The following is a 13094-nucleotide window of genomic DNA, read 5'->3' as shown; positions in this document are numbered from 1 at the left end:
GGGAATAAACCAAGCTCATCCGCTATCTCAGGGATAGAAGAGTGGCTCATTATCTTAAGAATACAGACTAAAGAGCACCTGGCTTCAAACCCAAGGTGCAACCGGAATCATTTTTTCTGTTACTGTGATGAATATGTAGAAGGTGGGGGGGGAGGGAGGGGCGGGGGTTGGTTGTTCTTTTGTTTTTAAACTTCTTACTTTTAAAAAAAAAGGAGAACAAAAGGTATTAAGCATCTACAAAGAGACAAGGTACTATCACAAGTGTAGGATCTAGCAACAAGAAGTGACTGAAGAAATGGAGACAGAAAATGGGAAGGGCCAGCAAGCACCTAAGCACAATTCACAAGTGAAGCGATCCTGTCGCCAGAGCCCTTTTTGCCACCAAAATGCTTGATCAGCAACAGTTCAGTCCTTCAAACAAGAGGACATCAGAGCAATTAAAATGTGAAAAGGCAACACATACCTTGAAAGACAATGCCTGAAGAGGCAGTTGATTTGGAGGAAGGAGGGATTGGAAGAGATCTCCAGGCCCATCATAAACTTACTGAACTCCCTATTAAGCAATAAGGGGTTGACTGGTTGCTTTCTGCTTGCTTTCCTTCCATCGGAAGGCTGTTGCAGAACACAAATCTTCTAAGCATGTAGAGTTTTCTTCCAGTTTACAGCTTAATTTTACTCAGGACCAGGAGCTACACATGTTTTCTGGTGCCCACACCTTTAAGCTTAAAAACTGTTCTGCCTAAATGGTATTTCCCTCTCCTGCGTTTACAGGAGTCACCCCACTCTTCTTCCACTTGTTTTTCTAGCCTAAGCAAATCAAGAACTCCTGATGTCATCACGCATGTCCATCGCCCATGTCCCAGCAATCCCTGCAGCTCTCTTCTCCAGTTATTCCAGGGGGAGGGCATCTTTCTTGTACAGGAAGGACCAGCAGGGCAACCACGTCAGGTGAGCTGTGCCCTGTTCAATGGCATTAACTCTTCTCTACAGGTCCTGAAAAGACTTGGCCTGACACCCTGCAGTGTAGCACTTCCTTATGCCCACATCACGCTGTTGGCTCCCAGCTGCTCTCCTGTGCTTCCCTTTAGCTACCTGTAGTTCTTCTTCCCCCTCCTCAGTTTTGGCCAGCTGAAGAACATAGAAGAGAATCATATAATCACGGAATCATAGAATGGGTTGGGTTGGAAGGGACCTTCAAGGGCATCTAGGTCCAAACCCCCTGCCATGGACAGGGACACCTTCCACTAGACCAGGCTGAGCAAAGCCCCATCCAACCTGGCCTTGAACGCTTCCAGGGAGGCGGCATCCAGAACTTCTCTGCGCAACCTGTTCCAGTGCCTCCCCACCCTCGGAGGGAAGAATTTCTTCCTTATATCTAACCTAAATCTACCCTCTTCCAGTTTAAAACTATTACCCCTTGTCCTATCACTACATACCCTTGTCTAAAGTTCCTCTTTGGCTTTCTTGTAGGCCCCCTTCTTTCCCCTCTTCTAAATATCTTCTTGGGGGTCTCAGCTTGCTGCCCTTCAGCTACGTAGCTTATCACAACAGGACAAGGGTAGCACTGTTTTCTCCCCAAGTAAGCAAATACTTAAACTGTTTATTTAAATATAAAAATGAAGAGGAAGGAAAACATTGACAGCTAAGTGGAAAGTGAAAGATTAAATTGGTGCTGAAGCAATGCGACTACTTATTCTGCAGCTGTAGCAGAAGGCTGGCACTTAGATGTCTCATCAGAACACAACAAAAAACCCTTCCACTATGGCTTCAAATTACAAGATAACTCCATCTAAGGGAAGAAAAAATGTATATACACAAATATTGCCATATGTCTACAGTGCCGTCTCAGCACAACATTTCTCTCACGGCACCAAGAACTTACTGGTATGAAAAATTACGAATTAAGAAGAAGAAGAAGAAGCAGAAGAAGCAGAAAAAGAAGCAGAAGAAGCAGCAGAAGAAGAAAAAGCAGAAGAAGAAGAAGCAGCACAAGAAGAAGCAGAGGAAGAAGCAAATGCAGAAGAAGAAGAACAAGCAGAAGAAGCAGCAAAGGAAGAAGCAGAAGCAGAAGAGGCAGCAGAAGCAGAAGAAGAAGCAGCAGAAGAAGAAGCAGAAGAAGAAAAAGAAGCAGAAGAAGCAGAAGAAGAAGAAGAAAAAGAAGAAGCAGAAGCAGAAGAAGCAGAAGAAGAAGCAGAAGAGAAAGAAGCAGAAGAAGAAGAAGCAGAAGAAGCAGCAGAAGATGAAAAAGCAGAAGCAGAAGAAGCAGAAGAAGCAGCAAAGGAAGAAACAGAAGCAGAAGAGGCAGAAGAAGCAGAAGAGGCAGCAGAAGCAGAAGAAGAAGCAGAAGCAGCAGAAGAAGAAGCAGAAGAAGCAGAAGAATAAGAAAAAGAAGAAGCAGAAGACTAAGAAGCAGAAGAAGAAACAGAAGCAGCAGCAAAGGAGAAGCAGAAGAAGAGGAAGAAGAAGAATCAGAAGAAACAGAAGCAGAAGCAGCAGAAAAAAAAGCAGAATAAGAAGAAGCAGAAGAAGAAGCAGCAGAAGAAAAAGGAGAAGAAGACGAATAAGAAGCAGAAGAAGAAGATGCAGAAGGAGAAGAAGCAGAAGAAGAAGAAGCTGAATAAGAAGAAGCAGAATAAGAAGAAGCAGAAGAAGAAGAAAAGAAGCAGAAGCAGCAGAAGAAGCAGAATAAGAAGCAGCAGCAGAAGAAGCAGCAGAAGAAGCAGAAGCAGAACAGAAGCAGAAGAAGCAGAAGAAGCACAAGAAAAAGCATAAGAAGCAGAAGAAGCAGAAGCATACGCAGAAGAAGAAGAAGCAAAAGAAAAAGCAGAAGAAGCAGAAGCAGAAGAAGCAGATGAAGAAGAAGAAGGAGAAGAAGAAGAAGGAGAAGAAGAAGAAGAAGGAAAAGCAGCAGCAGCAGTAGCAGAAGAAGAAGAAGCAGCAGAAGCAGCAGAAGAAACAGAAGAAGCAGAAGAAGCAGAAGAAGCAGAAGATTAATAATAAGAAGAAGCAGAAGAAGAAGAAGAAGCAGAAGATTAATAATAAGAAGAAGCAGAAGAAGAAGCAGAAGAAGCAGAAGAAGAAGAAGCAGAAGATTAATAATAAGAAGCAGAAGAAGAAGCAGAAGTAGCAGAAGAAGAAGAAGAAGAAGCAGAAGCAGAAGAAGCAAAAAAAGAAGCAGAAGCAGAAGAATCATAATAAGCCTAAGGAGTAGAAGAAGAAGCAGAAGACTAAGAAGCAGCAGAAGAAGAAGCAAAAGAAGAAGCATAAGAAGCAGCAGAAGAAAAGCAGAAGCAGCAGAAGAAGCAGCAGAAGCAGAAGCAGAAGCAGAAGCAGAAGAAGCAGAAGCAGCAGCAGAAGCAGACGCAGAAGAATAAGAAGTAGAAGAAGCAGAAGCAGAAGAAGCAAAAGAAAAAGCAGAAGAAGAAGCAGAAGAAGCAAAAGAAAAAGCAGAAGAAGTAGAATACGAAGAAGCAGAAGAAGAAGAAGGAGAAGCAAAACAAGAAGAAGCAGAAGAAGCAAAAGAAGTAGAATCAGCAGCAGAAGAAGCAGAAGACTAAGAAGCAGAAGAAGCAGCAGAAGAAGCAGCAGAAGACGCAGAAACAGAAGCAGAAAAAAAGCAGAAGCAGAAGCACAAGAAGAAGAGGAAGCAAAAGAAGAAGCAGGAGAAACAGAAGAAGCAGAAGCAGAAGCAGAAGAAGCAGAAGAAGAAGCAGAAGAAATCTATGGGACCTGATGGGATCCATCCAAGAGTACTGAGGGAACTGGCAGAGGTCCTTGCCAAGCCACTCTCTATCATCTATCAGCGTTCCTGGTCAACAGGGGAGGTCCCAGAGGACTGGAGGCTTGCCAATGTGACTCCCATTTATAAGAAGGGTCGGAGGGAGGATCCGGGGAACTACAGGCCTGTCAGCCTGACCTCAGTACCGGGAAAGATTATGGAACGGTTTGTTTTGAAAGCACTCACATGGCAAGTCCAGGATAAGAGGGGGATCAGGCCCAGTCAGCATGGGTTTACGAAAGGCAGGTCCTGCTTGACCAACCTGATCTCCTTCTATGACCAGGTGACCTGCCTAGTGGATGAGGGAAAGGCTGTCGATGTTATTTTCCTAGACTTCAGCAAGGCCTTTTACACTGTCTCTCATGGCATACTCCTTGAGAAGCTGGCATCTTGTGGCCTGGATAAGTGCACTATTCACTGGGTGAAAAACTGGCTGGATGGCCGAGCCCAGAGGGTCGTGGTAAATGGGGTGAAATCCAGTTGGCGGCGGGTCACGAGTGGTGTTCCCCAGGGCTCGGTGTTGGGCCCTGTTCTGTTTAATATCTTTATTGATGATTTGGATGAGGGGATTGAGTGCACCCTCAGCAAGTTTGCAGACGACACCAAGTTGGGAGGCAGGGTCGATCTGCTTGAGGGTAGGGAGGCTCTACAAAGAGATCTGGACAGGCTGGATCGATGGGCTGAGGCCAATTGTATGAAGTTTAACAAGGCCAAGTGCCGGGTCCTGCACTTCGGTCACGGCAACCCCATGCAGCGCTACAGGCTTGGGGAAGAGTGGCTGGAAAGCTGCCCGGCAGAGAAAGACCTGGGGGTGCTGGTTGACAGCCGGCTGAATATGAGCCAGCAGTGTGCCCAGGTGGCCAAGAAGGCCAATCGCATCCTGGCCTGTATCAGGAACAGTGTGGCCAGCAGGAACAGGGAGGTGGTTGTTCCCCTGTACTCGATACTGGTGAGGCCGCACCTCGAGTACTGTGTTCAGTTTTGGGCCCCTCACTACAGGAAAGACATTGAGCTGCTTGAGCGTGTCCAGAGAAGGGCAACCAAGTTGGTGAGGGGCCTTGAGCACAAGTCTTATGAGGAGCGGCTGAGGGATCTGGGGTTGTTCAGTCTAGAAAAGAGGAGGCTGAGGAGAGACCTTATCGCTCTCTACAACTACCTGAAAGGGGGTTGTAGTGAGGTGGGTGTTGGTCTCTTCTGTCAGGTGTCTGGAGATAGGACAAGAGGAAATGGCCTCAAGTTGAGGCAAGGGAGATTTAGGTTAGATATTAGGAAAAATTTTTTTACTGAGAGGGTTGTCAAACATTGGAATGGGCTGCCCAGGGAAGTGGTTGATTCACCATCCCTGGAGGTATTCAAAAAGCGAGTGGACAGGGTACTCCAGGGCATGGTTTAGGGGGCATGGTTAATGGTTGGACTCGATGATCTTGAAGGTCTTTTCCAACCGAAATGATTCTATGATTCTATGATTCTATGATCTCTGTCGGAGGCTGTTATTTTATAGGCTATCGTTATGAAACTCATGAAACAGCCAGCCTTCGCTTGCATGAGGACTGGAGTGAGACCCCTGCGAATTACTATGCTCACCGACTCAGCCAGCAGAAAACAAACAAACAAACAAAAAAAAAAATAAATTTTAAAAATCACATGTAGCACAAAAGAGGGCCTTCTTCAGAAATTAATGGCTCCATAGATAAAACAATGGATTAGATCAGTTTCTCACTAACTCTTAAGTTCTCTGTCCTCTGCTCTGATAGGTGTTGATTCAAGATCTCTCCAGACTCAGAAACTCTACAGCTGGATATCTCGGCAGGAGCAGTGGGGGACAGCAGCCAGGTAGACCAAGACCTACTCCTTGTTCTCTCTAAGTCAATAAACCTGAAGGAGCATAAAAGTGACTCCTCTGAGAGCAAAAACGGAACGGGATGAAGGGGCTTGAGATTTTTAGAACTGGTCTCCCATATATCAGAACGATGTAGCAGGAAACACTTTCTTTTGATCCAATTTCACAGTTCCTTCATAGCCAGAAGAAATTTTGTTACAGGAATTTTCAAACCACTAAACTGGCAAAAAGGCATACAAGCCTTTTTATCCCTTCTTGTCCTTTTATACTTGTTCCATAAAACCATTTTCCACTCTCCAGCTCACGACCTCATAACCCAGGTAGGATATGACAAAGTTTCAAATACATCAGTATTTATAAGATTAGAAATGTCAAACCGCAAAAAAAGAAAAAAAAAGGAAAAAAGGGTGGTGGGGTAAAAATTAGTTTCTACCTTGACTGTTAGGCTCTTAAGCTGCCAGTATTTAACATTAATGTTTCTACTTCAGGGTCATGATTGCTACAGTTCTGCCATTTGTGGATATCAGTTTGAGATTATCTGCCTTTCACCAGCTCAGGCAATCCACTTCTTCATGGATATGATTTTATTTTATCTTTTAATGTTTAAAATGGTGAGAATCCACCCCTCCAAGCTATCATTATGCTTCTCTTGATTTAAATACAGGAAGTTAGCTCCACTGGTACATTCATCCACAAGAACCTTAGCACCTCCAACTTCAGAGACAACCATAAATTATTTCTGTCAACAGCAAATTACTAAACATAGTACAACACTCTATGAAAGAGAAGAAGAATGCACACAATCAGCACTTCCCTTTCTGACTATGAAAATCTCTAACAGCAGATAAGCCTGAACTAAACACCAATCAAATCTGGACCCCAAATGGGGTATGGCTTATGATATGTCACACGTCTGGACTCGACTCTTGAAAGCAATCATGCACTTAGGAAGATTTGAGGCTGTTATGCAGAGGTCTAACTAGAGCCTTGGCAAGTCAATTTGGGACATAAAAGGTACTTGCACTACAGTACCAGGTGCAGTAAAGGAAACTGGTCTTGCAGTTTGATTCCAACACCACATCTGCAAACAAAATGAGGCTGCTACGTTTGAGGAACATGGATGGAAATCTCACCTGCCATCCTGACGTTACGGTGTGGCATTTTGTCACTTTTTGTCCCTTTCCTCGGGCTTGGTAAATCCTTTGCAGAGTCTGAAGCAAAGGCCCATAGCTTCTTCCTGTTTGTAACAGTGGATGTCTGGGTTTTCGCAGCTTGGTTTGCTGTGGGGCACCACTTGTACCCTCGATTTGCCTTCATACATGCATCCTTGTACTAGAAAAGGAAAATTGCCAGTCATGGCATTATACTATCCACAGGGCAATAGAGTGCACTGCTTGTAAGAGCATTTAATACAGTAAATAATCCTTAAATATCTTGATTTTTTTGACAGTTTAGTCATGTACTTAGAGTCTGACCGCTAACACAATCTAACAAGAAGAACTATTAAGATAAGTAGAGCTGCATTTAAAAAAGTGGGGTTTCTCTTTCCTCTCCTGAGGGTTTATCACCCAGAGCAGGCTGAAGTTCTGATCCTGCAAACTGCTCCCCAGTGCTTGAATGCTCACTCTGGGAAACAATTTCTTTTGCAGGTACAATCTTTGTTTACTTTCTAGTTTGAATGAAATGAAAGCAGACGTTTAGCAATAAATGCAGCATGATGCTCCTTACCTTGCACTCCTTTTCCTCTAATAGATCTGTACCTTAGACTATTTGAGTATATTCTTTCCCAAACCAGGCACTGAAAATAAACCACTACCAGTATCACCTCATTTTCAGCAACTTCTGATACATCATCCCAGTGTGCCTTCCAAAATGTACCATGCTGCACAGCTGCATGAAATAAACGGCGAACATTTAAAATGCTCTTTGGCCTGCAGCACACAGCACACATCTCAGCTGTTTGCTATATTCTTGGTATGAGGCAGCAAAATGAACAAAGCCAGGCTACACACAGGGGGGTAGGGGGAGAAGGTCTGGATCCTGCACAGTTTCGGGGGGAGGGGGAAGGATGGGAAACTGTTTTATTCTCAAAATGCAACCGTGATGTTTTCCAAATACCTTGCTGACTTGTTTCAGAGATATCCACACCCAGCTGTCGTCAGTCCCCATTACGGCACAGAGAAACACCTATGTTTCATGCACATGCCTGCACAGAAACACACGCAGAGGGAAAAAACCCCTTGGGTGTCACATACAGAAACAGCACTGACAACCTTGTTCTCCGACAGAGTCACTGCGGCGTTCTCCCAGATCAATAATCAGCACGCCTTGTGGCAGGATCACCATCGCAAGCGTATCGCGTGCTTTCATCTCCATCTTAATCTATCGGCTGGCACTTGCTCCCTCCAGACTGTAGCCGGGATGAAAGCGATTCCGTTTACAAGAAGCACAGCACCGTGTGAGCCCCCCGTGTGAAGTCCCGTATTTATAAAAATGGCTACAAATAATAAAACTCTGCAGGGACCGCTGACCCACACAGAGGCTGTGTTTGCTGAAGAGGGCGTCTGCGTGAAACCTGCAAACCCAGGACTGCGACCCCCCTCACCCTGTCCCTTTTCTCCTTCCCTCAGCCGGGCCCGGCTCCAGCTTGGAGCCCCCCCCGGGCAGCCAGCAGGCAGGAGACACCCCCACGCCCGCCCAAGGGACTCGCTCGCCCCAGGGGCAGCCCCAGCCCTCACCTCAGGCGGGCCGCAGCTGGAGCAGAGACTGCAGAGACCAACATGGCCGCCCGGCAGCCCCGTGCCTCAGGACTACAGCTCCCAGCATGCCCCGGGAACCACCAGGGCCCCCTGGCTGCCCCGTGCCCCAGGACTACAGCTCCCAGCATGCCCCGGGAACCACCAGGGCCCGCGGCTGCCCCGTGCCCCAGGACTACAGCTCCCAGCATGCCCCGGGGCGCTCCTTCCTGCTGCCTGACCCTGCAGGGACACCATCCCCGGCCCGGCCCCGCCCCCCGCAGGCCCCATGGCCGCCTCCCCGGGGGAGGACGAGGACGAGGAGGAGGAGGAGAAGAAAGAGAAAGAGAGAAAGAGAAAGAGGAGGAGAAGGGGGGACAGAGCGGCAGAGAGAGGTGGGGCAGGGCGGTGGGGTGGCCGGAGAGGGGCAGGAGCAGGACAGAGAGAGGGAAAAGGCGTCAGGAGAGCGGAGTGACAGAGAGATGGGACAGGGAGCAGGAGAGAGGGACGGAGGGGAAGGGTGAGAGGAGAAAGGCAGGGAAGGGTTTGTGTTCCATTTTCTGATATCTTAGGGCTACGACGTGCTCGGGTTATGGTATGCTAGCGTTACAGTGTGCTAGGGCAGTGGGATGGCAGGATTACAGGATGTCAGAGTGATTCAAAGAAACTAACTCAATGGTTTGATTAACTATTAAGTAGGTATTCTTTATTGGCAGCGCTGGATGCACGGGGCATCGTTCCACCTATCGTGCACACCGTCGGGTCTGATTGTGCAGGTTAAGTACATGTTCTACATACGTATTCACTAGATTTCCAAGAAATGTTATACATATTCATTAGTTTTCTGGGAAACTATTAGCATATGCAAATGTCCTTTACGCAGGCGCATTGAAGGTCTCTGGTGGTCTTCAGGAGTCCTCTGGTGGTCTTCCGTAGTCTTCCTCACTTGTCCGCTATTTGACCCTCCTCAGGTGATTCTGCGCAGTATGGTTCTTTACATGTTTTGATACCTCAGTGTTTGTTAGTGCTCCTATTATCTAAGTTTTCATTAGTAGTTTAGAACCATATGGCTAGTTTAAGCTAAATTATCTACAAGGACGAGAACAAAGGCAGGAGTTGTTATCTTTTCCGGCCCTATCTATTCAAGCAAGGCCTCTACTTGTGCCTTCTTAACAAGATCGTAAGTTCATCAAACATTTAATTAAGTTTTGTGATCGCTCATGGTTCCTTCTTGCTCATCACTCCCAAGTGCCAGTCTCTGACAGGCTTAATCCTTGACAAACACCAGTCCTTGGTATGTAAAGTTACAGAGAGACAATCATTAAGCAATAAGCAGTTTGTTCTCTATATCAGAGTTTAGGCGAGTTAGGAGTAAAGCATGTTACTGTTACAGACTGGCTGTGGGTTTGTTGGCCCTGGGTTCTTGGAGTTATGTTATTTTTGCCTTGCCTTGTCTTGTCTTCTGGGTGGTCTTTTTTTGTTGGTTTATTTTGCAATTCTTTCTTTATGTTGCTGGTCTTTTCAGGGTTTGGAGAGGGGCCTTTGCTTTATGTATGTTTCTTCTGGTTTTTTTTTTACTGTTCTGGTGGTTTGTGTTGCGTTTTCTGTCTCAGAACCACCATTTGTGGTCTAATATGTCTGACCAGGTGTAAGAGACTGCATCGGATGGTCTGGACTGGAGGCATGGAAACCCATTTTCTTGCTGCGTATCCAGACCCCGATCCCAGCGGACCAGGTGCAGCCACCAGCTCCACGAGGGCCTAGCCACCAGCTTTGCCAAAAAAAAAATCCGTGCACTGTGTTGTTGAAAAATTGCAAAAGAAAAGGCAAAATGCTTATGACTTTGTTAACGCTTTATTTTGTGGCACTTGTTTTGTTAACTGTCATTGTAATAATTTTGATGATTTATGTTTGTTTACCCTATGATTGCCATTGTGGGCAATCGCCACCTTTACCTAAATTCCCAGAGCCGTGAACAAGTAATGCAACCTGGGACATGTTTTTGGTTTTATAAGATAAGATGTTGTTCATTAGATTTAGATATGTTAAGATAATTTAGATAAATAAGATGCTGTTGTTTAACTTAGAAATGTTGTATTTAGAAAAAATGTTTTTAATTAGTATAACCATTGTGTAATATTTTTGTTTGTTTTTTAATGAGCATTTACATATTTTTTTTATACCAATATAGAATGGGCCTTAGGAAACCAAGTCGCTTAAGCTGTACGCATCTACCTCACGCGCCTTCTACCTCTATCCTTTTCTTTCCTCTCTTTTTTTTTCTCTGCGGCCAGCACCTTATCTTGCTCTTTCTCTTTTTCTCTCCTGCCGCACCTTATCTCACCCTTTGTCTTTCTCGCCGGGTTAACCTCGTTTGATGTATATAGTTTGACATTATGATACATATTTTATTAAATTTTGAAAAAAAAAAAAAAGCTATTAACCTGCGAAGGTTTGGTGTGTTGTAGCAGTTGGTGCAGTGGGGTCTGGAAGGCGACCAGCGCTGTGAGGTCTGGTGGATGGCAGTGGGGTGGAAGCAGCTGTTGGGGGGTCCGTCATTTGCACAGCCCAGCCCCCCCCCCAGCATGCTCTGGAATGTCTGGGTCCCTGTGGCAGTTTTTGAATGGTCCCTCCCAGTTGGGTCAACGGACCCAGTGCAGCCAGTAGATCCCGTTGGAGCTCCTCTGTGTGGCATAAATCCCTCGGCATTGGGGATTCAGGAGAGGTGACCTTGGAATCTGCAGATCTCCTTAGATGACCTTCAGGAGCTGTGGGCTGTGGGTGGGGACTGGCTCTCTTTCTCTGGTCCAGTGACCGGTGTCATTGCTCATAGGAAGTGGAAGAGCTTTTAACAGGCGAATCTGTCATTTCCCTTCTTCTGGGGGTTACGGGAGCTGTTCTGGAGGTGAGGGAGGTGTAAATTCACGGTCTTGAGCCAACCTGGCTAGAGCAGAGGTGGACTGTGATTTGTCTGACCTCAACTGTGTATCTGTAATGCAGTTGTAATCGTCTCTGCCTGCACAACTGGCATGAGGTCCTATTTTATTTTAAAGGAGCTATAGTGAATAAAGTCAGTGAATCTAGTGCACGCTCTTTCTGACCAAATATATGAGCATTTACTTTAGGATAAGATAAACAGTACCTTGAACTCACTGGTTATACTGACTCAACTCTCTGTTGCGTAAAAATGGGGCCAAGGTTGGCTCGGACATGGGTGTCTACATGAGAGACATCCACGTTTAGTCAGATGAATCACACCCCAGTCTCCTGTGTTCCTCATCAGGTCTCTGACAACTCTGCTGTTAGCCCTTATTGAAGCCAAGTACAGTCTCTGTCTCTTTTCTTTCTTTCTTTCTTTCTTTCTTTCTTTCTTTCTTTAACACAAAGGAAATTCAGTCTTAGACATTCAGTTGCAGAAGAAAGTTTGTGTTTGAAGATCACGCTTGGATCTTTGAGTAGGGCTAATTAGATGCCTTTTCCTCTTCTCTTCATCCCTGACAGGCTTAGGCACTCTCTGTTTCGGAGGACCACTGCCCAAGGCGCCTAGCGTTGCACAGGGAGATGCTGTATCTCATTTTGCACTGTGGATTTTGTTAGTCATCAGGAATGAAGTATTTTTGGGACATAAGCTAACTAAATTGCACTCAAGTGAAAAAAGTGCTCTGTAACTTCCGAGAGATAGTATTGGAATATAATCAGAATATCAATATTTGGGGCAAAAGATGCTTAAAAAGTTAGGTAAAAATTATGAGCATAGTGCTGTTTTTTTTAGTTTGGATTTGTATATGTTTTAGATTTAAAGTTTGAATGTAAACAAATCTGGTTGAATTGATGCGGAAAATATGTTCAGATTGCCAAGTACTTCTTTCAAACAAGAATAAGCAAAGTAACAGCTACAAAGAGTGTTTCGGCTTTAAAGTGTTTTGTATTTTTCAACCCCAATCTCCAATTTTCTGTTAAAGTGGCCTAGAAAAACACCTGTGTCACCAATTTGATGATCCACCCCTCCTAAGAAAATTATTGTTGATGTTGCTTAGTAGAGACATAGGCAATTAGTGGTTGGACTGTGGCCTCTCAAAACATGTGTCTTGTTTTGTTCAGAAGACTCTCAGGCTGCAGCAAGCGCCCAGACATCACAGCAAAAGTCGAGGATCCAAAAAAGAAGCCTGCAAGTTACAAAGGAGGGATGGGCAAGTAAAAGGCAAAAGCCTGAATCCCATCTGTCCTAAATAATAAACTGCTCAGCTCTGGGCTGGCAGCACAGGCCACCTGCAGTTCAGGGTCTTGGGCACAAATCTTCTGCAGTTCGGTACTTTCCTCCTTCCTCACACATGAAGAAATAAAAAATAAAAGGAGATCCCCGTTACTTAGTTCAGTGAAGGGAAAAGAAAGTTCTATGTAGATCTGTTTGCCCGTTTTGAAGGATGGACTTCAGCACAAAGGCGAACAGTGCCCTAGTAGCAGGCGGCTGGGCAGGCGGAGGGGCTGCAGGGAGTCTGCTCCCAGGGAAGCTGTTCCACTTTGTATAATTTAGGAACTGTTGTATTGGGGGTTTGAAGCCGAGTTCCCAGCAGGCACACCCTAGCTCCTTTCTCTCTCTGGCCCATTAATTGTCCCGAATCCACTCCGGGTTTACAGAAAGCGGGTCAGCCACCGTTAAAGGGGGATTCTGTCCTCAGGATGACTGCAACCTCGAGCTCAGCCTTGCGCTTGGTCGGTGAGAGAGCCATGGCTCTAACTG

The 13094-nt window shown here is 45.5% G+C and overlaps 1 protein-coding gene across 4 annotated transcripts in view; it reads left to right on the top strand.

Annotated features, from left to right (window-relative positions):
- Positions 1-8561: 8561 nt before the first annotated feature.
- Positions 8562-13094, top strand: part of LOC128150717 (E3 ubiquitin-protein ligase RBBP6-like) — a 43719-nt gene continuing 39186 nt past the window's right edge. For 3 of the 4 annotated variants that reach the window (XM_052807160.1, XM_052807159.1, XM_052807158.1), the window contains exon 1: positions 8562-8748. The gene's annotated coding sequence lies outside the window, so the exon portion shown is untranslated. Of the gene's footprint in view, positions 8749-9999; positions 10796-13094 lie in introns of those variants that run through there. The other variant, XR_008238145.1, reaches the window with a different exon arrangement.

The sequence above is a fragment of the Harpia harpyja genome, chromosome 14 (assembly GCF_026419915.1).
Source record: "Harpia harpyja isolate bHarHar1 chromosome 14, bHarHar1 primary haplotype, whole genome shotgun sequence".
NCBI lineage: Eukaryota > Metazoa > Chordata > Aves > Accipitriformes > Accipitridae > Harpia > Harpia harpyja.
Note: the sequence above shows the minus strand (reverse complement) of the source record. Positions and strands in the feature narration are given on the sequence as shown.